The sequence below is a fragment of the Eurosta solidaginis genome, chromosome 5 (assembly GCF_040869045.1).
Source record: "Eurosta solidaginis isolate ZX-2024a chromosome 5, ASM4086904v1, whole genome shotgun sequence".
In the NCBI taxonomy this organism is placed as follows: domain Eukaryota; kingdom Metazoa; phylum Arthropoda; class Insecta; order Diptera; family Tephritidae; genus Eurosta; species Eurosta solidaginis.
The window spans coordinates 162224849-162244574 of NC_090323.1; the positions used below are offsets into that span (position 1 = coordinate 162224849).

Below are 19726 nucleotides of genomic sequence, written 5' to 3' on the forward strand. Positions count from 1 at the left end.
CCGGTTAAGAAAGGTGCTATCGAAATCTCCAACTCAGCTAAGTTACGTCCAAAAGCCGGATGGACGGACTCCAGCGCTGAACCCATAAACTTGCTAATGGATACGCACTTCCCAGCAAGTGCGGGCGTGTCTTCAAGTATTGTCAGCGGAGGGTCACCAATGATCAGCTGATAAGCGAAATCACAGATGATAAAAGGATAGATTGGGCTTTACAGACCTTCAAGCCCTATAAATCGCCGGGCCGGATGGAATTTTTCCGGCTCATCTACAGTATACTGCCGAACTTATAAGGCCCTGGATTAAAGGGATGTTTATAGGTTGTCTCAGGCTCAATTACGTACCAGTATCGTGGAGGGAAGTCAAACCTCCCACTCTAAACCAAATGATTATAGGCCTATAAGCTTATCTTCTTTTCTGCTTAAAGCACTCGAAAGACTCCTAGAGGACTACATCAGGAGGAGGATTGAGCCGTCGCTTCTTTCGCAAGCTCAGCATATCTATACTAAGGGCAGGTCAACTGACACGCCTTGCACTCACTGGTATCCGTTATGGAAAGGTCATTAGACCTCAAGGAATACACATTGGTGGCATTTCTAGATATAGCGGGTGCCTTCAACAACGTTCTCCGGAGGCCATCACCTCGGCGCTTACCGATCTGGGGTGGACGCGTGCCTGGTGGAGTTTATATACGCCTAGGCATATTAAAACTGAGCTAGGTGGATGCCGCAGACCGTTCGGCATAGACACTCTGCAGGGAGGTGTTCTCTCTCCGCTACTTTGGGTGGTTACCGTCAACCAACTACTACGCCTCATGGAATCAGAAAGTCACCAAGTGATCGCGTATGCAGATGACATCTGCGTCACCATGCGGGGGAAATTTCCGCAAACTCTTTGCAACCTAATGGAAGGGGCACTATCCAAAATTTCGCACTGGGCCACAGCCACAGGTTTGGAAGTCAACCCGGATAAAACCGAGCTTGTCCTCTTCACGAGGAGGTACAAAGTACCAAATCTAACACCGCCAAGAATTGGGGGTACGTTTTTAGCGTTTAGCGATCAAGTCAAGTATTTGAGAGTCATTCTGGATAGGAAGCTATTATGGCGTGACCATATAGTGGAGCGATGCAAGAAGGCAGCAGCAGCGCTGTTCACCTGCAAGAGGGCAATTGGCACCTCCTGGGGATTCTCCCCTAAGGTTACCTACTGGATTTATACAGCCATTGTGCGCCCGATTCTTCTTTATGGTACCTTGGTCTGGTGGCCTGCACTAGCTAAAACAACCTATCTTAAAACGCTTCAAAAGGTGCAACGGAGTTCGGAGCACTGCATCACCGGGGCTCTCGGCTCCACTCCACCTGAAGCACTCAACACAATGCTATACCTTCCACCTCTTGAACTGGTGGCGAAGGAAATAGCGGTCATCGCCGCTCTACGCATAAGGAAAACAGGTCTCTGGTCAAATGGATCTAGTGGACATGCAAGAATCCTGGGCACGAACGCCCCAGTCCCAATACCGGTGCGCACTGACTACTGCACGCCAAAGAGCGTCTTCATTAAAAACTATAGTATATATATACCATCGCGACAGGACTGGAATACCAGACAACATACGGTACCGGGTGCCATCAACATATTCACGGATGGTTCTAAGCTTGACGGGAAGGTGGGAGCAGGCCTCGTATCTGGGTCTAGATTTCTCTTTTCGCCTATCAGATCACTGCATTATTTACCAAGCGGAAATGCTGGCAATACACAGGGCTGTGAACCATCTCGGGTCTATGCCTAAGGATGGTAAACGGGTGTTTATTTTGTCAGACAGTCAGGCCGCATTAAAGGCCCTGGACTCATTCATCGACAACGCAAATTCGGTCACTGAATGCCGCAGATCTCTTAACGAGATGGCTCAGCACTTCAGCATCAGCCTTATATGGGTACCTGGGCACAGGGATATTGAAGGCAATTGCACCGGCCATATATTTTCGGGAAATGATTCGGTAGGTATACCCATGGCCACTTCAGGCTTCGTGTGAACACAAGCACTATAAGAATTGCAAAAGAACTATGGTCAGCCATATCATCGTGTGAGACATCCAGGCAAACCTGGCCCTCATATGACAAGGGGCGCACAGAAGTGCTTCTGATTTTAAACAAATCAGTTCTATCGTCCCTGATAAGGGTTCTAACAGGGCACTGCTTAATAGGCACGCATGGTGCTAGAATGGGGGTAACGACCTTTGACTATTGTCGCAGCTGCAGATGTACAGAAGAGGAAGATAGTGTCCAGCACCTTCTCTGTCATTATCCATCGCTTAGTAGACGTAGGTTGGCCATCCTTGGTAAACCTTTTCTACATGACCTTGCTGAGGTATCTAGCTATGAAGTAAAGGCTCTAGCAAAATTTATAATTTTCACGAGTTGGTTAGACCCGCTTTAGGCAGGGTAGAGGTCCTCTTTGAGACCGTATAGGGTATTACAATGGGCCTAGTGGTGGCCTAAGTAGTGAGCTATTACCATAGTGTCCAGCTCAGCCCTTGCAACCTAACCTAACCTAACCTTCCCCTCGTTTTTTCAGGGATTTGTAGTTATCTCAATTAGCACGCCACCTAACGGAACTTTGTTTTCTATAAATTGTGTTGTCACCGGGTCTCGAACTATGTGCTAAGTTACAAGTGCGACACCTAGCGGATTTTTTTTTTTTATAAAATATTGCATTGTCACCGGGTTCTGACTAACGGCTCAAGTTTCATATCTCCAGCTCACCGGGAAGTTACTCAAAAATCGATTGCAAGATTCCCCTCGTTTTTCAAGGATTTGTAGTTACCTCACTTAGCGCGCCACCTAGCGGAAATTTGTTTTATGTTAATTGTATTGTCACCAAGCCTCGAACTGTGTGCCAAGTTTCAAGTCTCTAGGGCACCGAGAAGATAGTTAAAAATGGATTGAAAAATTCCCAAATCAAAACTAAATTTCTTAATATCTCGATCCATGACCCACCTATTGAAATTTTGTTGATCAAATATTGCATTGTCACCTTATTCTGACTCACGGCCCAAGTTTCAAGTCTCTAGCTCACCGGGAAGTTACTTAAAAATCGATCGGAAGATTCCCTGCGTTTTTTCAGAGATTTTCAGGGATTTTCGTTTATCTCGATTCGTCTTCCACCTGGCGGCATTTTGTTTTCCACGAATCGCAAACTATGTGCTAAGTTTCAAGTCTCTGGATCACCGAGAAGTTAGTTAAAAGTCGATCCCAAAATTTCCATTTAAAAATTAATTTTCTGTATATCTCGATCCGTGCGCCACCTAGCGGATTTTTTTCACTTGTATTGTAATGTCCCCCAGATCTGAACTATGATCTAAGTATCAAGTGTCTAGCTCAACGGGAAGTTACCGAAAAGACTTCCGTGGGTCAAAAATTCGTATGGAAATGAGGGGACAAACAGGAAAGGGAATTAATATAAAGGTAGTATAATAGGAAAAAATTATTAAATAAAGTTAAATAATATAAATAAACATTGTAATAAAGAATAAAAAGAATTAGGAAAGTAAAAACAAAAATAATAAATAGTATAATATAATATATACAAAAAAATGTAGGAAGGCTAAGATATCTTAAAAATGAACATACTTATACAGCCCAATTCTAAACAAAAATTACGTGCGAGTTTTTTCCCTTCTCCCATTCCTCGTATTCTAAATAAAAATTCCTTGTGAATTTTTTCACTTCTCCCTTTCCTCCTATTCTGAACAATGAGAAAGCGGAAACCGGTTATGGGAGAAAAGTAGGTATTATGAATGTGAGGGAGAGGGAGATTTCTCTGTCATTTCATAGGAGTTTTTTCACTTGTTAAATTAAAGGGAATGCATCAAAATAGTTAAAGGAAATTTGTTATTTTAAGAAAAAACACTTATTTGTACAAATTTGTGCTAAAATATGTATGTACATTCTACCACAATATTCTCACTGTTAATACAAAAACAACTACAACCACAATATTCTTTATTTTAGGTCGAAAAGTATATCATAAGCAACGGTAGAGCTCGTGGTATACATATTTGATGCAGCCATCCAGAAATTGCGCAAGGGTTTTTTAATAAGGCATAAATAGATTTTGGCATATGACGAAGGACGAATTCAACTCAACTTGGCCAGAAGAAAATTGCTTTGCTGAATGAAAGCAGGCAACTCCGCAGATTTGTGTTATGCGGCCGTCTTCTTCATATGTTCCGCTGTTGATGTTGCTGTGGCACCAATTCATTACTCATTTCAGTGAATACCACATACTGTGCATTGTTTATATTTTATTTCTTAATTTCCAACAAATTTGCAACAATAATTAAACTTTTAAATTTTTTAAACAAAATAAGAAATGTGCAACGAAATTTCTATTGACAAAACAGCTGACTTCGAAAATTCGAAATTCCTATTCCCCAATTATTGTTCTCCCTAGGAGAACAGAATTGGAGGAATTTTTCCGCGGGAATAAAAAAATCTGCGAGAATATTTAGAATTGGTCCGATAAATTTCTACTTAACCCCTTGGTTACTGCTGGGGCAATATGTCTCATCCTCATTCAAAATATTCTTTTACTTATCACAACTTCTGAATTGCTCAATCGAAATGTTTTCTTTCGTTAGTCCCCTAAACCATATTTGGCCTGCTATGTATAAGTTTACTAAATAAAAGATAAACAAAAATAATAAAATAAAAAATAAATAATCAAATAAAATATATTAAAAACAATTAGAAAAGTAAAGAAACTTATTTAAGTGTGCAGTTATAAATTTCATCTTAACCATTTCGTGACTGCTGGGGCAATATGTCTCATCCTCATTCAAAATATTTATTTATTAATGAAAACTTCTATCTGAATTTCCCAGTAAAAATTCTTTGTTTCATAAGTCGCCCGAACCATATTTGCTCTGTTTTGTCTAAGTTTATCAAATGGAAAATAGAATAAAAATAATAAAATAAAAAACTAAAAATATAAAAATATTAAGAATGAAATAAAAATTTTAAGAAATTAGGAAGGCAAAGAAAATAATAATAAGATAAAAAATAAAAATTATAAAAAATTAAATAAAATGAATAAACGATGTAATAAAAATATAAAATATTAGGAAGGTATAAACAAATAATAAAAAAAATTAATAATGTAATAAAAAATATAAAAAATTTAGATAAGTAAAGAAAATAACTTAATCATGTACATACTTATAAAGTTCAGCTTAACCCTTACGTGACTACTGGGACAATATGTCTTATCCTCATTCAAAATATTTTTTATTTACCAAAACTTCTATCTGAATTGCCTAATTGGAATTGTTTCAAATAATAAAATAAAATAAATAATAATGTAATTAAAAATATAAAAAAAAGAGAAGGGAAAGCAAATAACTTAAGTACGCACTTATAAAGTTTTGCTAAGACCCTTTCGTGGCTACTGGGTCTACTGTCTATCCTGAATCAAAATGTTCTTTTATTTATCACAACTTCTATCTGAATAGCCTAACAGCTATTTTTCTTTTGTTGGCCACCCAAACCATATATTCTCTGATTTGTCTGAGTTTAAGAAATAAAAAATAACAAAAAAATATAATTTCCACCTATTTAGTTGTTATCGCTAAACATGTAATTGTGTGTGTATGTTTCAGGATAGTTAAAGGAGTTCCTGCTTTTCAAATATTCAGAACATATTTTTCAACTATTAATCTCACACCAATAAAAATGATATTTGGAGAGTTCTTCACTAAAAATCTAAAACGAAAATGTTATATAAATAAAACTAAGGCCTATCAGCTCATTAAATTTTTTACAATAATAAGTCATTACAAGGCTATCAAAAATCAGCAATATTTATTTATAATAATTAAAAAAAAATGTATTCTCTCCTTTTTTACTCACCAGTATTTTTTGTGTTACTCTATCTCCACAAACTGACAAGCAAGCTGTAGATATTGTGTATAAATTGATGGTGCTAAGGATCCAATCATCATCTTTTCTGCCATAGGGCACAAAGCATTCGACATAAAATGCATTTCGGAAAATATTAACAAATATCGACGTCCGGTAAACAAATTGTTATGGCATATAACGCGTTACTTACGTCAAATATCACAACACCATGCTATAGTAAAACCACTTTGTTACCCCTTACACTTCGTTTCCTAACATTTTGTTCACTTTCTTATTTCTTGTTTCCTTGACATTGACTAAACGCATTTCAGTCTGTTTTTTAGTAGCGTGCAATCTGTAAAGGTGAAAGAATATAAATTTTTTTACTTCTTTTTAATGCTTTTTCACATTTATAATAGCCCTTTTAAGTATTGTTGGTATTATGGTTTTAGTTAGTTGCATTAAATAATGCTAGTTGCTAGGAAATGCATGTTAAACTTTTACTCAGTCAATGCACAGTCTTCTTTATTACTTTTTTGTTGTTGTCATTGACTCTATTTCTTACCTTCATCCTATTCAGTTTTGTTTTGTATGGACGTTATCAAAGCGCGTGGCTCAATCAATATGCCTAGTCCCACATCAATTTAAATATAGCAAGGAAATGAAAGTGTACTTCGCTAACATTAAGAACCAGATTATGTACGATGCAGTGACACTTTGCGTCGCAGTCACCCACATTCTAAGTCACTACTACATAATACCAAACGGGTTGTAGATGATGTTCTAGGGACATAAGAAGACAGCCCGTGCCGGTTCTGAGAGCAGTATTTTGGCAGGCCTGTAGCTTCTTCCAGTGAGTAGTTTTTAGGCTTGGCGACCATATAGGGGACGCGTAGCATGCAATCGGCTGGCCAATTGCTCTGTAAGTGGTAATGAGCGTTTCTTTGTCTTTTCCCCAAGTACTGCCAGCAATAGATTTGAGGATTTTATTACGGCTCTGAATTTTCGTTACAATTGCGCTGCATGCTCACCAAAATGTGGATCCTGATCAAACGTCACACTCAAGATTTTGGGGTGTAGGACAGTCGGTAGCGTAGTGCCATCGACCTGGCTGTCCAAAATAGTCGACATTTGGGACGTCCATAAGGTCGCGGAGGATTTAGTCGGTGATAATGCCAGGTTTGGCGAGGCGAAAAAACTGGCGAGATCAGGGAGGTAGCCGTTTATTCTGTTGCAAAGGTCATCGATCTGTGTGTTTGGGCCTGTGGCTATTATTGTGCAGTCATCGGCGTAGGAAACGATAATAACTCCTTCTAGTGGCGAAGGTAGCTTTGATATGTAGAAGCTAAACAAAAGTGGGGATAGGACACCACCCTGTGGCACCCCTTGTTTAATTCTTCTTGGTTTTGATCTTTCGTTTCTAAATTGCACCGATGGCTGCCGACCACTCAGATAATTTGCGGTCCACCTTTTAAGACATGGGGGAAGGGTAGACCCTTCCAGGTCTTGCAGCAATGTGCCGTGGTAGACCGTATCAAATGCTTTTGATAGGTCTAGCGCAACGAGTACTGTTCTATGGTGGGGTTTTGATTTAAAACGCAATTTATCTGGGTGCTAATGGCATTTAGCGCGGTGGTGGTGCTATGGAGTTTTCTAAAGCCATGCTGATGACAGGCTAGCTGCAAATTTGCTTTGAAGTAGGGGAGCAAAATGGCTTCAAGCGTCTTGGCTACTGGCGATAGGAGAGATATGGGGCGATATGACTCTCCTATGTTAGCCGGTTTCCCAGGCTTTAGTAGCGGGACCACCTTGGCCATTTTCCATTTTTCAGGAATAACAAAGGTAGAAAGAGACAGGTTGAAGACATGTGCTAAATATTTGAACCCATCTTTCCCTAGGCTTTTAAGCATCGGCATGGCTATGCCGTCTGGGCCCACTGCTTTGGATGGTTTAGCATGACCGATGGGATCCTCAACCTCTTTGGCGGTAATGGTAATTGGAGACTTTAGAATGCATTATATATTGTCGGCAAAAAGCGCTCGCGCATTTTTTCGCATCCGACAGCACTTTATCGCCAAAGGCGATGGAAATTTTGTCTTTGTGCTTAGACGGAAAGAACAAAGCATTTACAACCGCAACCAGGCTCGGTGCTTCAGGGCAGCTTGAGCGCCGACCATATGGCCATAGTAGTATAGCGTCATCAATCACAAGACGAACAGACTACCTGATTCCCTATCTGCGCTTCGAGGGAGATCTTAAGGCCACAATAGAGGTGGACGGTTGGCGCAAGGGTGCGCAAATGGCGGACGAGGCGATACATGTGTACACAGATGGTTCCAAAGTAGTGGAAGGAGTAGGGTCTGCGGTATACTGTGCTGATCCGGAAATAGGCAGATCCTACAGGCTGCCGGATTACTGTAGCGTTTTCTAAGCGGAAATATTAGCCGTAACCAAAGCAGTAGAAACCCTGGAAGAGAATAGCTTAAGCTGCAACCGTGTCAACTTTTATATTGACAGTCAAGCAGCAATTAAGGCAATAATCGCGCATAGCACAGCATCTAAATGCGTGTTAGAGTGTAAGTAATTTCTGGGGAGAATCGGGACAGGGAGAAGCATACATCTTTATTGGGTCCTAGGGCATAAAAAGCAGACGAACTAGCTAAAAAGGGCGCATCCCTTGAAGCTTGCTCCGTAGACACCCCAATTAGACTGGGCGAGATTAAGCGAAGGCGAGAGATGCACATGATCGACCAAGCGGGAAAGGCGTGAGTTCAAGCGCGGTGCTGTTAAGTGTCGAAGATTATGTATAGGTCTTATAACCTTAGACTAACAAAGTTGCTTCTATCATTAAAAAGAGAGGAATGTAGACTCATGACGGGTATTTTGACTGGACACTGCCTTCTGGCGTCACATGCCTTTAAATTAAGTTCGGTCAGTGATAGCAGATGTAGGATGTGAGGGTTGGAGGAGGAAACGATCGAGCACGTTCTGTGCTCGTGCCCTGCACTTGCCAAGCTAAGACTCCAGCTATTAGGAGTGATACAGCTGTCAGATCTAGAAACAGCAAGTGGCTTAAGTCCTAGGAAGCTTCTAGTATTTGCCAAGAGGACGGAGTTATTTTATAACATAGGTCCTGGTTTTTGTTTGGGGTTTTCAGTTTGGTCGTTAAAATAAACTTCTGGCGACACTACGGACTCAATTAGTCTATGTGACGTCCTCATGGACCGGCCAGTTCAACCTAACCTAACCTAGACGGATTCGATAGGGACCTTGCGGTGGACCAAAGCTTACCTACACCGGCAGAGGTTACAACCGCTTAGGTGCTCCTCCCATTTCGCCCGCTCCGAATTTCGGGAATTCTACCGGCGGGAATGAAGCAAGCCGAGGCGGATTAAATGACGTTGCGGAAAGCACGCTCCCCTTGGCGAGCGTCAGTCGAGATATGGATTCGTCCCAATTTCCTTTTTTGAAATTTATGAAAGTACGTTTTTCTGTGACGATGAAGTCGGCGGGACGCTCGAGCGAAATAAGTATAGGCAAGTGGTCTGATGCCAATGTTACCATCGACTGCCAGTTGGCGCAGTTTACGAGTCCTGCGCTCACGATTGATATATCCGGCGAACTGCGGAAGCTTCCTACCATACGTGTGGGGGCGTCTCCGTTTATTGTGCAGAACTTCGTTTCTTCTATTTGCTCCCCTACTCTCTGCCTGCAAGTTTGAATGCCATATATCATGATGAGCATTGAAATCGCCTAAGATAATGCGATTACTGCCAGTGAGTAGGGCCCTGAGAGAGTCACACCAGCGGCGTAAGTTTTTTAATAACAAGTACAATAGCGAAAAGTATCATTGAATGGGTGACGATAAACCGCAGAATTATTATACTTAAACTTCGCACTAGTCATCATAAATGTTTATGAACCAACAGAAAGACAAAATGACGAAACCAAAAACGAATTTTTCGATTTTTCTGGGCGACTTTAATGCAAAAGTTGGATCTGACAATGATGGTCTAGATATATACCTGGGTAAACACAGCCCGGGTACCCGGAATGGCAATGGTAGTAGGCTTATAGAATTTTGTTGCGAAAACGGTTTGGTGATCGGTGGAAACTTATTCCCACATAAATTAGTCCACAAAGCAACAGCGACGTCTCCGGATCAACGCACCAATAACCAAATTGATCACGTACTAATAAACAGCAGATGGAGGTCATCCTTGCTAGATGTGCGCGTTAAAAGAGGAGCTGATATTGGTAGCCATCACTACCTTTTGTAGCTGGTAGTTTCATATTTAAGGTAGCCGCAGTACAGAAAAACCTTCAAAAAATGAGCAAGAAAATTGATATTGAGAAACTAAAGCATGAAGAATATCAAAATGCCTTTAATGCCGCAGTACGCGACCGTGTCGAACCTGTTGAACAGGTAAACACGAGTGGTAGTACTGCTGACAGGCTAGACTCCGTTAATAATATCTACCAAGAACTTGGTAGCAGTATTCTTGGACACAAAAACAAAGCAAAGAATGTATGGCTAAAAAATAATACGTGGACAATTATTGAACAGCGCCGGAAAATAAAAGAATCGCTTCTCAGAAAGAGGAACAACAATGACACGGAGGAAGCAAGGCAGTTATCCGCAAGGTATAAAGAAATAAAATTAAAGAAAACACTTTTTTTAAAAATAAGCTTTTGTTATTGGTTAATAAAATTAACTAAAAAGTAAACAAGTAAGGAAGGTTAAGTTCGGGTGTAACCGAACATTACATACTCAGTTGAGAGCTATGGTGAGAACATAAGGGAAAAACAACCATGTAAGAAAATGAACCGAGGGTAATCTTGGAATGTGTTTGTATGGCAAGGGTATCAAATGGAAGGTATTAAAGAGTATTTTAAAAGGGAGTGGGCCATAGTTCGGGATATCGACATAAAGGTGGACCAGGGGTGACTCTAGAATGTGTTTGTACGATATGGGTATCAAATGAAAGGTTGTAATGGGTATTTTAAAAGGGCGTGGGGTTTAGTTCTATAGGTGGACGCCTTTTCGAGATATCGCCATTAAGGTGGACCAGGGGTGACTCTAGAATGTGTTTGTACGATATGGGTATCAAATTAAAGGTGTGAATGAGGGTTTTAAAAGGGAGTGGTGGTAGTTGTATAGGTGGTCGCCTTTTCGAGATATCGGCATAAAGGTGGACCAGGGGTGACTCTAGAATGCGTTTGTACAATATGGGTATCAAACGAAAGGTGTTAATGAGTATTTTAAAAGGGCGTGGGGCTTAGTTCTATAGGTGGACGCCTTTTCGAGATATCACCATAAAGGTGGACCAGGGGTGACTCTAGAATGTGTTTGTACGATATGGGTATCAAATTAAAGGTATTAATGAGGGTATTAAAAGGGAGTGGTGGTAGTTGTATAGGTGGTCGCCTTTTCGGGATATCGGCATACAGGTGGACCGGGGTGACTCTAGAATGCGTTTGTACAATATGGGTATCAAACGAAAGGTGTTAATGAGTATTTTAAAAGGGAGTGGGCCTTAGTTCTATAGGTGGACGCCTTTTCAAGATATCGCCATAAAGGTGGACCAAGGGTGACTCTAGAATGTGTTTGTACAATATAGGTATCAAACGAAAGGTGTTAATGAGTATTTTAAAAGGGCGTGGGGCTTTGTTCTATAGGTGGACGCCTTTTCCAGGTATCGCCATAAAGGTGGACCAGGGGTGACTCTAGAATGTGTTTGTATGATACGGGTATCAAATTAAAGGTATTAATGAGGGTTTTAAAACGGAGTGGTGGTAGTTGTATAGGTGGTCGCCCTTTCGATATATCGGCATAAAGGTGGACCAGGGGTGCCTCTAGACTTTGTTTGTACGATATGGGTACTGAGGCCTTTAAAGTGGGAGTGGTGGTAGTTGTATACGTGAAGGCGTTTTCCAGATATCGACCAAAATGTGGACCAGGGTGACCCAGAACATCATCTGTTGGATACCGCTAATTTATTTATATATATAATACCACGAACAGTATTCCTGCCAAGATTTCAAGGGTTTTTTATTTCGCCCTGCAGAACTTTTTCATTTCATTTTACTTAATATGGTAGGTGTCACACACATTTTACAAAGTTTTTTTCTAAAGTTATATTTTGCGTAACTAAACCAAACCAAATACCATGTTTAATCCCTTTTTTCGTATTTGGTATAGAATTATAGCATTTTTTTCGTTTTTGGTAATTTTCGATATAGAAAAAGTGGGCGTGGTCATAGTCGGAATTCGGCCATTTTTTATACGAATACAAAGTGAGTTCAGATAAGTACGTGAACTGAGTTTAGTAAAGATATATCGATTTTTGCTCAAGTTATCGTGTTAACGGCCGAGCGGAAGGACAGACGGTCGACTGTGTATAAAAACTGGCCGTGGCTTCAACCGATTTCGCCCTTTTTCACAGAAATAAGTTATTGTCCCAGAATCGAAGCCCCTACCAAATTTCACAAGGATTGGTAAATTTTTGTTCGACTTATGACATTAAAAGAATCCTAGACAAATTAAATGAAAAAGGGCGGAGCCACGTCCATTTTGAAATTTTTTTTTTTATTTTTGCATTTTGTTGCACCATATCATTACTGGAGTTGAATGTTGAAATAATTTACTTATATACTGTAAAGATATTAAATTTTTTTGTTAAAGTTTGACTTAAAAAAAAAAATTTTTTTAAAAGTGGGCGTGGTCGTTCTCCGATTTTGCTAATTTTTATTAAGCATACACATAGTAATAGGAGTAACGTTCCTGCCAAATTTTATCATGATATCTTCAACGACTGCCAAATTACAGCTTGCAAAAGTTTTAAATTACCTTCTTATAAAAGAAGGCGGTGCCACGCCCATTGTCCAAAATTTTACTGATTTTCTATTCTGCGTCATCAGTTCAACTCACCTACCTAGTTTCATCGCTTTATCCGTCTTTGGTAATGAATTATCGCACTTTTTCGGTTTTTCGAAATTTTCGATAGCGAAAAAGTGGGCGTGGTTATAGTCCGATATTGTTCATTTTAAATACCGATCTGAGATGAGTGCTCAGGAACCTACATACCAAATTTCATCAAGATACCTCAAAATTTACTCAAGTTATCGTGTTAACGGACAGACGGACGGACGGACGGACGAACATGGCTCAATCAAATTTTTTTTCGATCCTAATGATTTTGATATATGGAAGTCTATATCTATCTCGATTCCTTTATACCTGTACAACCAACCGTTATCCAATCAAAGTTAATATACTCTGTGAGCTCTGCTCAAACGAGTATAAAAATAAATTGACTGTAAAGAAATATAACCCTTTATAAGTTCATTGTAACGTTTAACGATAATTAGGCTTTTTCGTGTGCGACAAAAAAATTCCATATTGTACATAATTATATATTTTTAACATTAACTTTACACCTAAATTATTAAATCCTACAGTTTATATCACAGTCCTAATTGTTCTAATAAAAAGCGTTTAAAATTTTGATGGTATAATTAAGAACATTTAAGACCTCCTTTTCTTGCTGTCACAAAGTAACACGTTTTATTAGAACAATTAGGACTAAGATATAAACTGTAAGATTTAATAATTTAGGTGTAAAGCTTTAATGTTAAAAATATATAATTATGTACAATATGGAATTTTTTTGTCGCACACGAAAAAGCCTAATTATCGTTAAACGTTACAATGAACTTATAAAGTGTTATATTTCTTTACAGTCAATTTATTTTTTACTTTTTAGTTAATTTTATTAACCAATAACAAAAGCTTATTTTTAAAAAAGTTTTTTTTTCTTTAGTTTTATTTTTTACTTTTTAGTTCGTTTTATTAACAAGTAATAGAAGCTTGTTCTTAGAAAAGCTTTTTTGTTAAATTTATTTTCTTCGAAGTCAACTTTGAACAGTCAAGTTCTTCTTTCGAGTGTTAACTAACTTAAAATCATATTTTATTGTGACTTTGCCTATTGCGGCAGTTACTCACGAACGTACGTCCCAAAAACGTGTCAGCTGACACGACGTATCTTATGAGTGTGTAATGTAAACGAAAACTCACCGACGTGCAACGCCCGTACGTACGTAGCCCGGAACGTAGAAATCAAAACAATTTTGATTTTTTCCGTAAGAACGTGTCAGCTGATCGCTCTCTCACTAGACAGAGTTGCCTAGTAAACTTTTGTGCTCTAATTTTTGACTGTTTGCAGTTTTATGCAAAAACACCTAATTAAAGTTTGAAAAATTGTGAAAATAATTCGAAATAATTATGTAAAAGTGCAGATTATATATATGTGATCTATTTATATTTATTTAATATTAATTCCAGCCTTTTACAACATCAAAAATTAAATTGGAAAAAGTTGATGTTTCCATAAGCATGCATGCAAGATGGTCAATGGCAACAGTCCTTATCTGTAAACAATACACACACAAATATGTTATGTACATGTACACAGACGCACACATTGATTCCTACGGGCTTGAGGGTTCGGTCAAACGTGTTTCGTACGACAAACATCCGTACGTACGGCACACGTCGGTGGGTAATTGCCACTTATGTCGCGTTCTGTTTACGTTTACAACTAATCATTGCAGATCTCTGCTCGGCCAACACGGTTGCCACACCATGTTTTCATTTGGGACCAAAAATCATGGAAAAAAGGACCAAATCTCAAAAAAAAAAGGCCAAATTTTTGTTTTATTTTTTGGTATATACCTGGCATCAGGGGTTAATGCTAGCACCTACGGAGATAACTTTACGTAAAATATTTCTTCCAAAATCAAATCTCTTTTGCATTTGCTTCAAAAGCTGAATATAAAAATAAAATTGTTTAATCGCATTCGTTGTACATCTATAAAGTTATCGCCTTCAAGAAATATTTCTGCCTTCCAGTTAAAATATTTCTTGTGCTTGGTGAAAAAGATTTAAATATCGATGTGCCTTCACAAACTCTCAATTTCTCTCGGTAGGCTTGAATTAAGTAAGTGGAAAGTAAACTTAATATACAATAAATTAGTTTCATCCTTTTACTTAGTTTTCAATTCATTAAACTCCACGCTTCATCAGTTGCAAGCTTTGTCAAATTTCTTAGAGGCGCAAGTGCATTTGAAATACATACTTTTAGCTCTACTAGTGACAAAAATCTTTCACTAAGTGTTTAATAACCGATTGAAATATCTAGTCATTATTATTATAAATATTAAACAAGAGTTTTTTTGATAAGTCGGCTGTTTCATCAACAATTAACGACAGTGTGTTTGCCAACACTTTTCTTTTTAATGCCTCGCCTAAATTATTTCCTAGGTGAAATTTCACTGTTCTCGTACATTTTTATTGAGTGATCAATTTTTTGTGGTGAGAAATCCATTCAAGTAAATTCAAAATTATATGTGGGTTAACGAATGTGCAGCAAATTTTTTAGGCAATATTGTGAATTTTTACCTGAGTGAAAAAGAAAGAAAAGTACCAAAATCGTGGCAACTGCCTAAAAAGGACCAAATTGAAGAAAATGGACCAATGGACCAAATGGGGTTGGAAGGGACCATTTTTGGTCCAAATGGACTCAAAGTGGCAACCGTGATCGCCAAAAATCTGTAAAACAAAATTAAGTGCGCAGAAAAGTATGCAACATTGAGGAATAACTGCCTAACTTCTACCTTTGTTGCATACGCAAACAAAGCGAACTTACCTGCGTTCTTGACGACTTAGGCTGTTATTCCCTTGTGAATACAAATCTTTACCGATAACTCTGTTATCAATTAATTTATCGAATTCTCGCAAAGTACTATTGCATTGTCATCGGAGTTATACATGTGTGCAAAATTTCAGCTCAATCGGACACTGGGGAGTGTATCAAATTTAATTTGCAAGATTTCATTACATACAACAGCCAAGTGAAACTACATATGTAAATAAAAGCTTATAAAATGCAAGCTAATTAAGAAGTCTGCTAGAAAAGACAAGAGGGAATGGGCTGACACATTAGCAAGTCGAGCTGAAGAAGTCCTTAAAAAAGGGCAAGGCACCAGGAACTGATGACATATATGCTGAATACCTCATAGCAGAAACAGATACCGCAGCTGAAACCTTACTTCCAATTTCCGTCAGGTATGGGAGGAAGAATCCTACCCTCAACAGTGGAATGAAGGCATTCTTGTAAAAGTCGTAAAAAAAGGAAATACCTCTGATTGTAACAATTACAGAGGTATCACCTTACTCTCTATTCCTAGCAAAGTGTTCTCCACGATCCTACTGTCCCGAATTCAAGAGGCGGTGTACGGAACTCTAAGAGAAAATCAGTTTGGCTTTAGACTAAACCGATCCTGTGTTGATCTAATAAATATAGTCCGAATCATTGTTGAACAATGCTGTGAATACAGAACATCAGCTTATTTACTTTTTATTGACTTTAGGAAAGCTTTTGATAACCTCGACAGGAAATACATTTGGGAAATACTACGAGGGATGCCCAATAAAATAATTAACATTACAACGGCAATGTATGCCGAATTTAAGTGCCCGGTCAGTCACGATGGGTGTCTCTCAGAACCCTTCGAAGTCAAAAGCGAGGTACGACAGGGATGCATACTCTCGCCGCACTCGCTCATCTTGGCATCTTGGCATTAGACGAGATTATGAAGAACGCAGAAAATGGTGGACACGGTATACAGTGGACGCCTTTCACTCAGCTAGAGGACTTAATATGCAGACGATGTCTGTCTGCTAAGCCACAGAATAACTGACCTTCAACACAATTTAGAAGCTATCACCACACGTGCAAAGGAGGCCGGACTGAGCATCAATACAGCGAAAACGAAAGTCATAAGATGCGGCTATAGTATTTCATCAAGGCCATTAATGCTTACGGTCGACAAAAATGAAATCGAAGGTGTAGAGTCTGTTGTTTATCTTGGAAGTATTGTCTCAAATAAAAGCGATGCAGATGAGCACGTTCAGTCTCACATAAACAAAGCAACTGACAAACGTGTGGAGGTTCAGTCAAATGTCGTTAAAAACGAAGCTACGACTGTTCAATTCGAATGTTAAGTCAGTACTGTTTTATGCTTGCGAGACGTGAAAAAGCTCAATTTTAATTCAGAAACGTCTACAAGTTTTTATTAATAAATGTCTGCACCGAATCCTGAAAATTCGATGGCCAGAAAGAATTTCAAATGACGACTTATGGTCTAGAACAAATCAACATAAGGCTGCCACAGAAACAACCAAGCGTAAATGATCGTGGATTGGTCACCCTCTCAGAAGACCTCCAGTAAATATAACCAGACAAGCACTGCGATGGAATCCACAAGGAAGCGACGACCTGGTGCACCTGCGAAAACTTGGCGCAGAACTGTGGATAAAGAACTCGAAGACGCCGGATACACGTGGAATAATATCATAAGAACCGCACTTAACACAATATGATTTAAGTCGGTGTTTGTTGTTGTTGTTGTTGTAGCAGTGCTTCGCCCCACCCAATAGGTGCGACCGATCACAAATTGTCATCAATATCCTCTAACGGGAGTCCAAGGAAACTTGCAGTTCCAACAGGGGTGGACCATAATGAGAGGGGTGTTAGAGGCATTGGTTTCACATTACAATTAAAGAGATGGTTGGTGTCATGTGGGGACACATGGCAAGCGGGGCATATATTTTGTATGTCAGGGTTGATTCTGGATAGGTAAGAGTTTAACCTGTTACAGTATCCAGATCGAAGTTGAGCTAGAGTGACTCGTGTTTACCTAGGGAGTATGCGTTCCTCTTCCGCTAGTTTTGGGTACTGTTCTGTGAGTACTGGATTCACCGGGCAATTCGTGGCATAAAGGTCCGACGCCTGTTTGTGGAGTTCGCTGAGGACCTGCTTGTGTTTTTTGGCTTCATACGGCTGAGTTCTCAGGTGCGGTATTTCCTCATAATGCTTACGGAGATGACTCCTTAAGCCCCTGGGCGGTGTTGGCTCATCAATCAGATGTCTGTTGGGATGTCCAGGTTTCTGGGTATTCAACAGGAACTGTTGGTTAGCATCTCATTTCTCTCCCTAATGGGGAGTATTCGCGCCTCATTATGTAGGTTGTGTTCTGGGGACATAAGAAGACAGCCCGTGGCGGTTCTGAGAGCAGTATTTTGGCAGCCCTGTAGCTTTCTCCAGTGAGTAGTTGTTAGGCTTGGCGACCACATAGGGGAGCGTAGCATGCAATCGGCTGACCAATTGCTTTGTATGTGGTAATGAGCGTTTCTTTGTCTTTTCCCCAAGTACTGCCAGCAAGAGATTTGAGGATTTTATTACGCCTCTGGATTTTCAGTACAATTTTGGCTGCATGCTCAGCAAAATTTAGATCCTGATCAAACGTCACACCCAAGATTTTGGGGTGTAGGAGTGCCATCGCCGTGGATGTTCAAAATGGTCGATATTTGGGACGTCCATGTTGTAAATAAGGTAGCGGGGGATTTAGTCGGTGATAATGCCAGGTTTCGCGAGGCGAAAGAACTGAAGAGATCAGGGAGGTAGCCGTTTATTCTGTTGCAAAGCTCATCGATCTGTGGGCCTGCGCCTGTGGTCATTATTGTACAGTCATCGGCGTAGGAGCCGATAGTAACTACTTCTGGTGGCTTTAATATGTAGAAGTTAAACAAAAGTGGGGATAGGACACCACCCTGTAGCACCCCTTGTTTAACTCTTCTTGGTTTTGAAGGCCCTATTCTCCAATATGAGTTGAGGAAGATGATGATGATGATGAAGGCGCTGATATTAGGGCGGTATCTACTGGGGCAACAGGTGGCAGCATGTTGATGATTTCTAGGTTTGCATCGCCTGACCGGACAGATAAGCCTCGAGGTTCTAAGACACTGTCTATGCGGCCGATGACGGGATCAAATATATGATATTGCACAGAATGGTGTATGATAAACGCGAGACCGCCTCCATTTCCGCTCTCGCGATCTTTTCTGTGGACATTATACCCAGAACAGGTCTGCAGAGCAGATCTCGCTGTGAGTTTAGTCTCTTGAATCGCAGCAATGCGGATGTTGTGCCGCTTCATGAAATCGACTATCACCGGGATCTTCCCAGTTAATCCATTACAGTTTAACTACAGAATTCTGAAGTACAACGGGGGAGACGACGTCACTCTGGGAATAAGTGACGGGTGACTACGCCTGGGTTGTGAAAGACTTGGACGCAACTGCTGTTGTGGCCCTGGGAGTGGACGTCTTTGGGTAAGCCTTGGGGTACCCGGTGTGAAAGGCTAGGACGCACTGCTGTTGTGGCCCTGGGACTGGACGTCCTTGGTAAGCCATGGGGTACACGGTGTATTTGGGCTTGCGTGCTGGCAACATGGCGCAATGAAACTCGTCAGGGGTTGCCGTCACGGAAACCAGAACATCTAGGAAAGTGGCACCGTCCAAGGCAGGAGTTGCATTGGACGGATGTCGCAAACAGGGGACGTAGGGACTAAGAGTCTGTTGACTACGGGATGCCCTTGGGCGTGAACAGCAAGGAGCCACAAAAGAATTATAAAAGTTACGTGGAGGTCGGGTTTTGGGATCTAGCCCAGAACAACCGGTCCGATGCAACCATCCCTTGCACGAGACACACTGACAAGAGTATGACCGTCGTAAAAAGATTCTTTTCCGGCAGACGCAGCAAAACCATTTCTCAGCACTGGGGTCAGGAGATACTTTCCCGGAGCAAGAGAATATGGAGCAGTCCCGCTGCAAGGAGCTGCTGGGAGGACGACAATTTGTGGGAGGGACGCAACAAATTAAATGGGGTTACACTGAAATGACAGTCCTTGGTCGGGAAAAATTCCGGTA

General features: G+C 40.2%; 1 protein-coding gene across 14 annotated transcripts in view; it reads right to left on the minus strand.

The window, feature by feature from the left end:
- enc (encore) overlaps positions 1–19726 on the minus strand; it is a 188324-nt gene that overhangs the window by 157361 nt on the left and 11237 nt on the right. For all 14 annotated transcript variants that reach the window (XM_067756599.1, XM_067756598.1, XM_067756595.1 and 11 more), the window contains exon 2: positions 5905–6250. The gene's annotated coding sequence lies outside the window, so the exon portion shown is untranslated. The remainder of the gene's footprint in view (positions 1–5904; positions 6251–19726) is intronic.